We start from the raw sequence: 14,953 nt of genomic DNA, 5'->3' as shown, positions 1-14,953 counted from the left end.
ACAACCAATTTAACATCGTTAATAGGGCTCGCATTGTGGCGCATTTGCCAGAGTCAAGCTGCCTGCTTTAAATTTTGAACAAAGCTTGGTTGTTAACTGTCAGTCACTGTAAACCGGTGCATTTGCCATGGCAATGCCTCTACCAATCAGAGTTCACTTGCCAACCAGTCGGCACTCTTCTCATGCAGTTTAAGTTGTTGTTTTTCCTTATATTGGTTATTCTTGCTATTGTCCTGATGAGTGCAAGACGAAAGGCTTCAACAACCTGTCTCTATTTTCAGCAATACTCGAGTTCTGTACTACTAAAGGGCTATTTGTATTTTGGATTATTAATTCAGATCTCAATCACTTGTCCAGTGACGTGAGGACTGTATTACCTTAGCCAATTTATGTGACCCTATTTGTATTGCATGCTATTGAGATATTTTAATGTATTTGAAAAATGTTTGAAGTATGAAAAATACTTAAGCAGTAACAAGTAGTTTTGGATATCATAAATGTGCTCACGCTCAAATCTGTGGAAATTCCGTGTGTGCTGGAAAGTAGCAATTGAAGCCACGTTGGAAAGACAAAAATGATCAAATTTGGGCCACAGCAGGCTGAAGATAACTGGAGTGAGCAGTTGGAAATGAGCAGATTGATGGGCCAGAATGAGAGATTGAGAGAGAAATGAGGTGGGCCAAATAGAAGGTGGAGTTAAATGGGACAAAATAGCTAAAGCAAGAACTAAGTGTTCACAGAACAGATTCACAAATCTTTACAGCGTAGAAAGAGGCCTTTCAGCCCATCGTGTCTGCGCCGGAAGTGAAATGAAGTTTTGGTAGTGAAATTCCATGTGAGTAATAAATCCCTTCTCCTGTTAATTTTTTTTTTGTAATTCTGGTTGACTTATTGAGACTGTCCTCTATATTTGGTAGACTTGTAGTGGTAGCAAGATGCTCTCTGAAAATACAGTTGGAAAAAAAAAGTCATAATTTTGATTACCCCACATGGAAAAAAAATAAATATATTAGCTTGAGTCTAATCAAACAAATCTTAGTCGTTATTTTCTATTTAGATTTCTAGTGTCTCAAATATCTGGAGTAATTAATGAGTAAATGTACACCTAAATATTAGATAGTCATCGAGTTATACAGCACAGAAACAGGACCTTCAGCCCAACGTGCCCACGCCAGCCATCAAGCCTAACTATTCTATTCCCATTTTCCAGCACTTGGCCCATAGCCTTGTATGCTATGGCGTTTCATGTGCTCATCTAAATACTACTTAAATGTTGAGGGTTCCTGCCTCTAACATCCTTTCAGGCAATGTGTTCCAGATTCCAATCACCCTCTGAGTGATAAAATGTTTCCTCAAATCCCCTCTAAATCTCCTGCCCTTTAGCTTAAATCTATGCCCCCTGGTTATTGACACGTCTGCTAAAGGAAAAAGTTTCTTCCTATCTACCTTATCTACAGGAAAAGCTTAGCATCTGATATGCAATTTTTCTAATGTATCGCTCTGTAGAAACCATATTTCATTTATTTGTATGTCCCTATTTCATTGACATCACAATGATCTTGGTAGCTCTGAATCACCTCCTTTTGTACTTCCTGAGATCCATGAGACATTAAACCAAAGCCCCGTCTGCCCCCTCATGTAGATGCAAAAGATCCTGTGGCATTATTTTGAAGAGCGAGGGAAATATCCCTGGTGTCCTGACCAATATTTATCCTTCAGTTCACATGTCAAAAGCAGACTATAAATCAGGAAATTAGAGGTGTATATAACAAGGGTACTACAGACTGGGGTAAAGCTAATTCACACTAAGGTTGTGGAGGACAAATTCCTGGAATGTATACGAGATGGTTTTCTAGACAGTTTGTTGAAGAACCAACTCGAGAATGGGTTGTTCTAGATCTAGTATTGTGCAATGAGAAAGGACTAATGAATAATCTCGTTTATAAAGGAGCCTTTAGGGAAGAGTGACCATAATATGATAGAATTTTACATTAAATTTGAAAGTGATGTCATTCAATCTGAAACTAGGGTCTTAAATCTAAACAAAGGAAACTACGAAGGTATAAGGAGCAAGTTGGCTGTGGTAGATTGGGAAACTACCTTAAAAGGTATGACGGTAGACAGGCAGTGGCATTTAGATAATTAATATACATGGTTTACAACAAATGTACATTCCTTTTGAGGCACAAAAACCCAACAGGAAAAGTGATCTAACAGTCGCTAACAAGAAAAGTTAAAGACTGTTTTAGATCAAAGGCAGAGGCTTATAAAGTTGCCAAAAAGTTGTAAGCGTGAGGACTGGGAGCATTTCAGAATTCAGCGGAGGAGGACCAAGAAACTGATTTAAAAAAGAAGAGAAAATAGAATCTGGGAAAAGATTAGCAAAGACATATGTGGGCCCATTACAGGCAGAGCCAGGAGAATTTGTAATGGGGAACAAGGAAATGGCGGAGAAACTAAACAAATACTTGGTGTCTGTCTTCACGGAGGAAGAGACAAAAACATCCCAAAAATACTAGAAAGCCAAAGGACTAGCAAGAATGGGAAAGTGAGAAATTTATATTAGTAAAAAATTAATGAAACTGAGTTGATAAGTCACCTGGGCCTGATCTACATCCCAGTGTGTTGAAAAAGGTGGCTGTCGAGACAGTGGGTGCATTTGTGGTCATCTCCAAAATTCTAAAGATTCTGGAATGGTTTCTGCAGATTGGAAAGTAGCAAATGTAACTGCACTATTTTAAAGAAGGAGGTGGGGGGTGGGGGTGCAGAAAACGGGGAATTACAGACCTGTTCGCCTGACATCAGTTGTTGGAAAAATGCAAGAATCTATAATAAAGGATGTGCTAACTGGACACTTGGAAAATAATGGTAGGATTGGGTAGCGTCAACATGGATTTATGAAGGGGAAATCATGTTTGACAAACCGGTTGGAGTTTTTGAGGCTGAACCGAGCAGAATAGATATAGGGGAACCAGTGGATGTGTTGTGTTTGTATTTTCAGAAGGCTTTCGATAAGGTCCCACATGAGATTAGTAAACAAAATTAGAGCACATGGGATTGGGGTTAATGTACTGGTGTCGATTGAGAATTGGGTTCATGGATAGAAAACTGAGAGTAGGAATAAACGGGTCATTCTCAGGTTGGCAGGCTGTGACTGGTGAGGGACTGCAAGGATCAGTTCTTGGGGCCCTAGCTAATTCACAATCTTTATGAATGACTTGGATGTGGGGACTAGATGTAATATTTCCAAGTTTGCTGATGACACAAAACTAGGTGGGAATGTGAGTTGTGAGGAGGATGCTAAGAGGCTTCAGGGTGATTTAGACAGTCTAAGTGAGTGGGCAAAAACATGGCAGATGGAATATAATATGGAAAAATGAGAAGTTATCCACTTCGGTAGGAAACCTGGGTGTCCTTGTTCATGGGTCACTGAAAGCTAACCTGCAGGTGCAGCAAGCAATTGGGAACGCAAATGGTATGTTGGCCTTTATTGCAAGAGGATTTGAGTACAGGAGTAAAGATGCCTTGCAGCAATTGTATAGAGTCTTGGTGAGACTGCAGCTGGGGTATTGTGTACAGTTCTGGTCTCCTTACCTAAGGAAGGATATACTTGTCTTAGAGGGCGCACAACAAGGGTTCACCAGTCTTAATTCCTGGGATGGCGGGATTGTTCTGAGGTGAGATTGAGGAGGCTGGGTCTGTGTTCTTTTGAGTTTCGAAGAATGAGGCGTGATCGCATTGAAACATACAAAATTCTTAAAGGGCTCGACAGGGTAGATGCAGAAAGGATGTTTCTCCTGGGGGTGGGGGGGGGGACCTCTGGAACCGGGGACAGTCTTAGAATAAGAGGTAGGCCATTTAGGACTGAGATGAGGAGGAATAGTTTCACTCGGAGGGTGTTGAATCTTCGAAATTCTCTACCCAGAGGGTTGTGGAGGCTCACTCATTGAATATGTTCAAGACAGAGATCGATAGATTTCTACATGTTAAAGGCATCAAGGGAGATGGAGATAGTGCAGGGAAATGACGTTGAGGTACAAGATCAGCCATGATTTAGTTGAATGGCAGAGCAGGGTTGAGGGACTGAATTGCCTACTCCTATTTCTGATGTTCCTAACTAGCAATTATCATATTGCTGTTTGTGGCTGCTGCATTTCCAAAATTGCAACAGTGACTGCACTCAAGAATACTTCATTGGCTATAAAGTGGTTCGGGACTCCATGTGATCATGAAAGGTGCTGTCTTTTATTTCTACCTACCATTGTCAATGCAATTGCTTTGTGAACATGTTGGTTTCCAAATCTGTGCCAAGACTCTTTTCTGTGACTCCATGTTTGAATCTCTGCAATCAGGTTTCCAGCCCACCACAGAACTGAAGTGACTTTAAGCTAAGTCACATGGAATGACTTTGATCATGGTGCATTATCGCTGCTCAACCTTCATGCAGCCTTTGACATGGTTGGTCCTACAATCCTCTTTCTGATGGCTCTCCCCTGTCTTCCAGCTCAGGCGGACTGCCCTCGTCAGTTCCCATTGAGTTATCAATTGTAGCCAGAGTTTGTCCAGAAAAGACTTCTATTCCAGCCTCTGCACTACTAATTCAACCCCAAGGATCTGTCCTTAGCTCCTGCCTCCTCTTCGTCCAAGTGCAGTCCCTTGGTGGCAAAATCCAAAGGAGTGGCATCACCTTCAACATGCATCTTGAGACCGAGCTTGACTGTCCACATCGTTCTCAACAGTCTCTGCTATCAGACAACTTCCAGTCTTGGAATATGCTGAAATTTCCTCCAGTTAGACACTGAGCAGACTAAAGCCGTTGTTGGTAAAACCTTACTTGCATGTCTGTGTCACCTCCTGACATGACTATTGCATTGCTATCTTGGATAGCCTCCGATTCTCCACCCTCCATCAACTTAAGCTCATCCAAAACTTGGTTGCCAGTGTCCTAACCCACATCAAGTCACGCGCATGCATCCATTCCTGTACTCTGACATTGATTTCTAGTTCCCAAACATCTCCAAATTAAAATTCACGTGCTGGTGTTGAAATCCCTTTCCTGGCCTCACCCCCCTGTATCTCTTTAACCTTTACCAGCCCTGGAATCTCTTCCCTCCCCCTACACAATCCTGACAGTTCTCTGTTCTGCTGTCATCTTGCTTCTTGTGTTTCCACCTCCATCCTCCCTTTGCCCCACCATTGGTGGTCATGCCTTCAGCTGTTCAGGCCCAATGCTTTCTAATTCACTGCCTAAATCCCCTCTGACTTCCCACCTCTCTCCTCGATAGGCATTATGGCACAGACCATTTGGTCCATTGAGTCCACTCTGATCTCTTTAAAGCAATCCAGTCAATCCCATTCGCCTGCTGTACCATGTAGCCCTCCAAGTTGAAGTTCCCTCAAGTGCTCATCCAGTTTCCTTTTTGAGATCATTCATTGTCTGTGCTTCCACCACCCTTGCAGGCAGCAAGTTCCAGGTCATTACCAATCCCTGCATAAAATGGGTTCTTCCTCACGTCTCCCTGTATCTCTTGACCAAAACCTTAAATCTGTGTCCCCTCGTCCTTGTGCCATCAGCTAATGGGAACAGATTTTCTTCGTCTACCCTATCCAAACCTATCACAATCTTGTACACCTCAATTTCTTTTACTCCAAGAAGTATAGAATTATACAAAGTTTACGGCACAGAAGGAGGCCACTTGGCCTATCGTGTCTGTGCCGGCCAAAAAACAATCCACCCATTCTAATCCCACCTTCCAGAATTTGGTCCGTAGCCTTGCAGATTACTGCACTTGAGGTGCGTATCCAGATCCTTTTTAAATGAGTTGAGGATTTCTGCCTCAACTACCCTTTCAGGCAGTGAGTTCCAGACCCCCACCACCCTCTGGGTGAAAAAAACTTCCCTCATCTCCCCTCTAATTTTTCTACTGATCACTTTAAATCTATGCCCCCTAGTCACTGACCTCACTGCTAAGGTGAATAGGCCCTTCACATCCATTCGATCCAGGCCCCTCAAAATTTTGTACATTTCAATCAGATCTCCCCTCAGCCTTCTCTGTTCTAAGGAGAACAACCCCAGCCTATCCAATCTTTCCTCATAGCTGCATTTTTCCAGTCCTGGCAACATCCTGCTAAATCTCCTCTGTACCCTCTTTCATGCAGTTGTATCCTTTCTGTAATGAGGACTAGTACTGCGCACACAACTCAAGTTGTGGCCTAACCAATGACCTCCCTGCTGTTATGTTCGATACCTCGGCTAATAAAGAAGAGGATTCCATTTGCCTTAACCACCTTATTGACTTGTCCTGCTACCTTCAGGGATCTGTGGACATTCACTCCAAGGTCCCCCTCTTCCTCTACACTTCCCAGTATTTTACCATTAATCGTGTATTCCTTTGCCTTGTTTGACCTCCCCAAATGCATCACCTCACCTCACACTTCTCCGGGTTGAATTCCATTTGCCACTTTTCTGCCCATCTGACCAGACCATCAATATCTTCCTGCAGTCTACAGCTATCCTCCTCACTATCTACCACATGGCCAATCTTTGTGTCGTCCGCAAACTTCTTGGTTATGCTCCCTACATTTATGTCCAAATCGTTAATATATACTACAAAAAGCAGCGGACAGAGTACTGAGCCCTGCGGAATGCCACTGGAAACAGCCTTCCAGTCACAAACACATGTCCACAATTACACTTTGTTTCCTGCCACTGAGCCAATTTTGTATCCAGCTTGCTACATTTCCCTGGATCCCATAGGCTTTTTTTTTTAAACCAGTCTGCCATGTGGGACCTTGTCAAAATCCTTGCTAAAATCCATGTAGACTACACCAACTGCACTCCCCTCATCTATCTTCCTTGCTGCTTCAAAAAAATTCAATCAAGTTAGTCAAGTTAACAAATCGATGCTGACTCTCCTTGAATAATCTGTGCCTTTCTAAGTGACAGTTTATCCTGCGTCTCAGAATTAATTCCAGTAATTCGCCCACAACTGAGGTTAGACTGACTGGTCTGTAATTATTCAGTCTATCCCTCGCTCCCTTTTTAAACAGAGGTACAACGTTAGCAGTCCTCCAATCCTCTGGCACCACGCCTGTCTCCAGTGAAGGCTGGAACATGATGATCAGACCTTCTGCTATTTCCTCTCTGGTTTCTTTTAACAGCTTAGGGTATATTTCATCTGGTCCTGGTGATTTATCAACTTACAAGGATGCTAATCCCATTAATAATTCCTCTCTCCCTATGTTTATCACATCCAATACTTTACATCCCTCTTCCTTAACTACAGTATCTGCATTGTCCCCCTCTTTTGCGAAGACAAATGCAAAGTATTCATTAAGAACAATACCAACATCTTCCGCCCCTACATGTAGGTTACCTTTTTGGTCTTTTATAGGCCCGTCTCTTTCCTTCGTTATCCTCTTACTCTTAATATATTGATAAAACATCTTTGGGTTCACCTTAATTTTGCTTGCTAATTTTCTTTCATGCCCTCTCTTAGCTTTCCTAATTTCCTTTTGATTTCACTCCTCCACTTTCTATACTCTTGTCGGCTTTCTGTAGTATTACGTTCTCTGTGTCAGATTTTCCTTTTCTGCCTTATCTTACCCTGAAAGCTCCTTGACATTCATGGGGCTCTAGATTTGGCTGTCCCATCCTTTTCTTTGTGGGAACATGTTTACTCTGAACCCCTTGAATCTCCCCTTTAGAATGCCTCCGAGTGCTCTGACAATGATTTACCTTCAAGTAGCTGTTTCCGGTCCACTTTCGCTAAATCACTCCTCAGTTTAGTAAAATTGGCCTTTCCCCAATTGAGAACTCTAACTCCTATTCTATCCTTGTCCTTTTCCATAATTATGCTAAAACTGACTGAATTATGATCACTACCACCAAAATGCACTCCCACTGCTACTCCTTCCAACTTTCAAGCTTCATTTCCTGAAACTAAATCTGAAACTGCTCCCTCTCTTGTTGGATTTGCTACATACTGGGCAAAAAAGTTCTCAGTGCACCGCAAGAATTCTGCTCCCTCAATTCCTTTCACACTAAAACTATCCCAGTTGATATTGGGGTAGTTAAAATCCCCTACTATTACTGCCCTATTGTTCTTGCACTTCTCAAGAGATTTGCCTACATATCTGCTCTTCTGTCTTCCTCTGACTTTGTTTGGGGATCTTTATTACACTCCCAGCAGTGCGATTGCCCCTTTGTTTTTTTGTTCCTTAGCTGAATCCATGTGGCCTCATTTGATGAACCTTCCAACATATCATTCCTCCTCACAGCTGTAATTGTTTCTTTGAATACAATCCCCCCCCCTTCTCCAACGTAATCTTGTAGCTAAAATCCCTTTATCTCTGGAACTGTTCTGGTAATTTTCCTATGCACCCTCTCAAGGACCTTTGAGTCGCCTTAAATTAACCTCTTTGATCAAGCTTTTAATCACCCCTCCTCATATTTCCTTCTTTGGCTCTTCATCTATTTATGTCTGATTACTCCTCTAAGTACCTTGGGATGTTATGTATGTTAAAGTTGTGAAATGAATTCAAGCTGTTGTGTTCAATGTTATTGAAATGAACTGTTTCATGCTGTAACTTCTTGCGTTGTACCTGTAAGCGTTATTTGCCCTGTTTCCTCTCCCAACTCTTCCCAACCCTGTCAGAATAATCTGTATTCTGGTCCTTTGCCCCCCCACCAAGCTTTGTTAATGTACAAGAAAGCCTGTTTATGTAGTACAAGGTTAGTGGTATGTTCTTTGATAAAAATTTTACACTGTGTATCTGGAAAGAAATTTAGAGCATATGAAAATGCACTATATAGTTTAACAGTCACTTGGAGCCAGTGATAAAAGTGCTGTTTGGTCCAATATGATCTGTTGTGTATGGGCACTTTGTAAAGTACCATCCCAGGTACATGTTAAGTTAATCACTTATTATTTGTTATAGGTGACTGTCAGTTAAGTACTAGGATTTGTCCTTTTTTTTTTGTCTGATTACAATTCTATGTATTGGACGTTTTCCTATGTTAAAGCCACTGTGTACGCTGTTCAATAAAACCATGAGCATATGCTGACTAGTAGGAATGGAGTAACTTTCATAAGAACATAAGAAATAGAAGGAGTAGACCTTAAGGCCCATCAAGCCTGCTCCGCCATTCAGAATGATCATGGCTGATCTTGGGCTTCAACTCCACTTTTCTGCCCATTCCCCATATCCCTTGATTCCTTGAGAGACCAAAAATCTGTCTATCCTGGCCTTAAATATATTCAATGATGGACTATCCACAACCCTCTGGGGTAGAGAATTCCAAAGATTCACAACCCTTTGAGTGAAGTAATTTCTCTTCAACTCAGTCCTAAATGACTGTCCCCTTATCCTGAGACTGCGCCCGTGTGTTTTAGATTCCTCAGCCAGTGGAAACAGCCTCTGTGTCTACCCTGTTGAGCCCCTTCAGAATTTTGTAAGTCTCAATGAGATCACCTCTCATTCTTCTTAACTCCAGAGAATATAGGCCCAATTTATTCAGCCTCTCCTCATGGGATAACTCGCTCATCCCAGGAATCAATTTAGTGAACCTTCGCTGTACTGCCTCCTATGTAAGTATATCCTTCCTTAAGTATGGTGACCAAAACTGCACACAGTATTCCAGATGTTGTCTCACCAAAGCTCTGTACAGTTGTAGCAGGACTTCTTTATTCCTGTACTCCAATCCCCTTGCAATAAAGGCCAACATGCCATTTTCCTTCCTCACTGCTTGCTGCACCTGCATGCCAGTTTTCTGTGTTACTTGTCGAGCGCACCTAAAAGATTGTTTTGAGATGAGACAATTATTAGCACTTGAACACCTGCAAAAGGTCAAGAAAGTCTCTGAGCATCAACATTTACAAATTTCACACCTTGAGAAAAAAAATCTGTTTTTATTCTAATGTCCAAAGTGAATAACCTTGCACTTACCCACTTTATACTCCATCTGCCACCTTGTTGCCCACCCACTTAACCTGTCTGTGTTTCTTTGCAGCATCTCTGTATCCTCTTCGCAGCTTGCATTTCCACCTACCTTTGTATCATTACTCACTGTCTCTTCATCTGAGTCATTGATATAGATTGTAAATAGCTGAGGTCCCAGCACTGATCCTTGTGACACTGCACTGGTCGCAGCCTGCCAACTTGAAAATGCCCCATTTATGCCCATTCTTTGATTCCTATCCATTAACCAATTCTCCGTTCATGCTAATATATCACCCCCAACTCCATCAGCCCTTACCTTGCCTTTTGTGTTGGATCTTATCAAATGCCTTTTGGAAATCCAGGTATACTACGTCTACTGGTTCCACTCCATCAACCCTACTAGTTACATCCTCAAAAAAACTCTTAATAAATTTGTCAAACATGATTTCCCTTTCACATTGGCTTTGCCTACTTTTCTAAATGCACACTTACTCTTGACATTTATTATGTTTAATTTGCTCAATACTGTAATGCAACAAATCGGAATAAACTTGTATGTGTGAGGTTTACTCATTTTGACGTTATTCTTGCACCAACATTCTAAACTTTTGCAGATGTTAAGTGGGCGGCGCAGTGGTTAGCACCGCAGCCTCACAGCTCCAGGGACCCGGGTTCGATTCTGGGTACTGCCTGTGCGCAGTTTGCAAGTTCTCCCTGTGTCTGCGTGGGTTTTCGCCGGGTTCTCTGGTTTCCTCCCACATCCAAAGACTTGCAGGTGATAGGTAAATTGGCTGTTGTAAATTGCCCCGAGTGTAGGGAGGTGATGGGGAATATGGGATTACTGTAGGGTTAGTATAAATGGGTGGTTGTTCGTCGGCACAGACTCGGTGGGCAGAAGGGCCTGTTTCAGTGCTGTATCTCTAAATTAAGTGCTGATAGTTGTCTCATCTCAAAACACTGTTTTCAGCACCTGAATAGTTCTCAATGCCTTATCTTTGCAGTTTGTAGCCATAAATCTACAATCTATCAAGGCTGAAAGTGAAGACAAAAGCACATTGCGTACTGATCAGAGAATTCCTCTACACTGATGATGCTGCGCTAGTTGCTCACACGGAAACTCAACTGCAAAGGCTCATGGACTGTCTCTCCCATGCCTGTAACTTGTTATGCTTGATGATAAGTGTAAAGAAAACTGTGGTCATGGGACAAGGTGTTGCATCCCCGCCCCTTCAAGAAAAAAAAGGCAAATATTTAAGTTTTCTTTCCACCAGTAGTCCCAGCTTTCTTTTCACCAATATTTCATGTCAGAGCCAAAAGCCTTTCTGGTAACCAGTAATGGTTATTATAAAGTGCGAAATTGAAAGGCAATCCATATTGTATATTGTATAAATCCTCTCCAGTTATAGACAATAAAAGCATGAGAGAACAAGTGAGCAGGTGACTCAATCCACTTTCATCATGACTTCTGCCAACCTTAATCTTTCACACAATGTCAATGTTTTGGAACTGATTTGAAATCTTCTGTGCACCGACTTTCTTTGCTTAATTGTGTTTTGCTTCAGTCTGTTTCAATCTGTTGTCTGGCTGCTCTGTTGCCATATAGAGCTTTTATGGTGGTTGCATATTCTGTCTTTTGCTGTGCTGGTCTCGACAGCTATTTTAATTGGATTCCTTTCTGCACTGTCAGGAGCTAGCTGTGTGTGGACTGTAACACTATTTGCAAGCCTACTTGCTTTATTGGGTCACTGGCTCCTTGACCTTGCTTCACAGATGCTGGAACTGATCTAGTAACAATTGGTTTTGCCTCTTAACAGGTCCAACTAATTTTGACTGTTAGTTGAGTCACCTTCTGTTTGCATTTGTTCTGAGTTCTTCCTCCTTGCTTGCTTTCTCCACATGCATGCACTTAATTACTGAAGACCACAGAGCAGAACGGTCAGGGGTTTCTTTGGCTGCTTGGGAATGTTGTAGGTTTTTTTTGTAGTAATTTTCAGTGTAGAAAGTTCCTAGTTTCGGGCTGCGAGTGATGGCCAATTGTTTCATGACTAGGAGGAGGAAATAAGTTGGAGAGCGAGGTACTGTAGCCTGTTCCTGCACTTGGCAGTGTCTATTTCAGTGGGCAGGGGTAAGTTTAAAATCCTGACGGGTGTTTCTTTTCCAGCTCTCTTGGTGGGGGTGATGCGTGGTTGAAGAAAATAAAAAAAAAAAATTAGCTGCCAGCTTGCAAAACTGACCTTTTGCGTCAGACAAGGATATATTAAATCGACATGTGCAGCAGCTGTCCAGAAACTATGTCTGTGTTTTGAAAGTTCATTATTTGTTGCAACGTAAAGCATGGTTAACTGAGTCCAAATTAAACTGACTTGCTTTTGTATAAAGCATTTGAATTCATGAGATTAACAATGTCAGTAGCATTACTGCCGAGCACCTCTAACGTGTTGAATTTTGACTATGATTATAAATAAGCAATTTTTCAGGTCAAGAATGTAGAGAATGCAACTGCCAATAAATTGTTTTAAAATGAATAGTGTGACAGGCAACTTGTTTGTTATAGAGCTATTGATTTACAGTTTGGATATTGTCCAAGTGCTGGGGGCATCATTGTCCTTGGGTTGATCTGCTACATTTTAACCAAGAAAATACTCATTTCTAGGAATAATTCAAACCAGGCTGAGTATGGTTCTGTGGAATTGCAGTTTTCCTTCCTTTAGCTCATTGTTTCTACAAATGGACCTATTTTGTGGATCAGTTGCTACACTTGAGACAGGATAGCAGCTAATATTTAATCTTGTGAAAGTTTAGTGAGAGGTTAACAGTGCTCAGTTACTTTCTTAAAAAGTGGGAGTTACCATTAGAGTATGCTATTATCAGGATGTTTGAATGTTGCAGATAGTTTTTGTGTAAAGTAAAATTATAATAGATGGTTAGATAACTGATTACAAACAAGATAACTGATTTTTCTCCTACTTGTTTTTTTATTCTTTCACGGGATGTGGGCGTCGCTGGCTTGGCAAGCATTTATTTCCCAGCCTAAATGCTTTTGAGAAGGTGGTGGTGAGCTGCTGCCTTGAACCGCTGCAATCCATGTGGGGTAGGTACACCCACTGTGCTGTTAGGAAGGGACTTCCAGGATTTTGATCCAGCGACAGTGAAGGAATGGCAATATTTTTCCAAGTCAGGATGGTGTGTGGCTTGGACGGGAACTTGCAGGTGGTGGTGTTCTCGGGCATCTGCCGCCCTTGTCCTTCTCGGTGATAGAGGTCACGGGTTTGGTAGGTGCTGTTGAAGGAGCCTTGGTGAGTTGCTGCAGTGCATCTTGTCGAAGGTGCACACTGCTGCCACTGTGCGTCAGTGGGGAAGGGCCAAATAACCAGATGCAAGCTTTAGCTTAACACATCATGTACTTGGTTGAAATGAATAATGGTGAGCTCCTGGGTTGAGCCTGAAATACAGGAAGAGACATTCCGGAAAGAGAATTGTTCATAAACATCCCATTATAAATCCAACAGAACAAAAGTATGTTATTGGTCAAATAGTAATAGCATCCTTACAGCTCAATTCAGATTACTGAAATTAAGATTTATTTATGATTATGACTATCAGAAATCCAAAATGACTTTTAATGAGCTGAAGTGCTTCCCAAATTAGATTTATGTTCTACTTCATACAAGGATTTGACTTCCAAATTAAACATAATTGTGTAAAGAAAATAAATAAATGTGTCATTTAAAGTTTGCGATCTACTTGATTTTTTTTTACTGCTGAGCCAATGGAAGAAATCCTTGGAAAAGAAGGGAAATAAATATTTAATTTTTCTTTCCACTCGTTCTCCCAGCTTTCTTTTCACCAGTATTTCAAGCCGAAAGGGTGAAGGGCAATCACATATCCTGTATTTGAACTTGTAATTTCCATCACATAGCCATTTCCTTTCCTTCCCCCTTTTGTTTTTTTAATTCAGTCTTTCACCTGCTCACTTGTTCTCTCATGCTTTGATTGTCTATAACTGGAGAGGATTTATACAATATACAATATGGATTGCCTTTCAATTTCGCACTTTATAATAACCATTACTGGTTACCGGAAAGGCTTTTGGCCCTGACATGAAATATTGGTGAAAAGAAAGCTGGGACTACTGGTGGAAAGAAAACTTAAATATTTGCCTTTTTTTTCTTGAAGGATTTATTTCATTGGCTCAGTTACAAAATATTAAGTAGATCTCAAACATTAAATGACACCTTTATTTCCTTTGTTTACATAATTAGGTTTAATTTAAAAAGTCAAATACTAGTTCTTTGCTTTTTCCACCGTTCATTGACAAATTATTTTGGGTGACTTTATTCGTGAAGTGGAACACCGTAAATCTAATTTGGGAAGCATCATTTAAGCTCGTAAAGTCATTTTGGATTTCTGATAGTCATAATTGTCAATAAATCTTAATTGCAGTAATCTGAATTGAGCTGTAAGGATGTTAATACTATTTGACCAAAAACATACTTTTGTTCTCTTGGATTTATGATGGGATGTTTATGGAAAAACACTCTTTCTGGAATGTCCCTTATTGTATTGCAGGCTCAACCCAGAAGCTCACCCGTATTCATTTCAACCAAGTACATGATGTGTTAAGGTGAAGCATGCAGCATATGGTTATTTGGCCTGAATATGATGGATTTATATGTCATAAGCCGCGCCTTTATATTGCAGAACAAACAAACTCCTATTGTACTTGTCTGGATCTCCACTCGGGTTCCGATACACGTGAATTGGTTGGGGAAGGTCCACAATTGATTGTGCATCTGGCTTGTTTAGTGTACCAATATGTGCAGGAATGTTATTGAATAAAAATGCTTATGCACTTATTTCTGAAGATTCTGTTGTGTACTTGATCAAATTTGAATTCTCAATGTTCACTGTTCGTGTGTTTAATCAGAGCCGTCCCTAAGTGAAGCTCTAGGATGATGGTCAATGAAGTTCATTTTTTTTAGCTGTGTTTGAATATGGAACATTTAATATT

General features: G+C 41.1%; 1 protein-coding gene across 3 annotated transcripts in view; it reads left to right on the top strand.

The window, feature by feature from the left end:
• Positions 1-14,953, top strand: part of mpp7a (MAGUK p55 scaffold protein 7a) — a 594,283-nt gene that overhangs the window by 4,126 nt on the left and 575,204 nt on the right. Inside the window, exon 1 of one of the 3 annotated variants that reach the window (XM_068014194.1) lies at positions 13,013-13,033. The exons of the other annotated variants lie outside the window; for them this stretch is intronic. The gene's annotated coding sequence lies outside the window, so the exon portion shown is untranslated. Of the gene's footprint in view, positions 1-13,012; positions 13,034-14,953 lie in introns of those variants that run through there. 3 annotated transcript variants of the gene reach the window in all.

This window comes from Heterodontus francisci, chromosome 2 (assembly GCF_036365525.1).
Source record: "Heterodontus francisci isolate sHetFra1 chromosome 2, sHetFra1.hap1, whole genome shotgun sequence".
Taxonomy (NCBI): domain Eukaryota; kingdom Metazoa; phylum Chordata; class Chondrichthyes; order Heterodontiformes; family Heterodontidae; genus Heterodontus; species Heterodontus francisci.
Note: the sequence above shows the minus strand (reverse complement) of the source record. Positions and strands in the feature narration are given on the sequence as shown.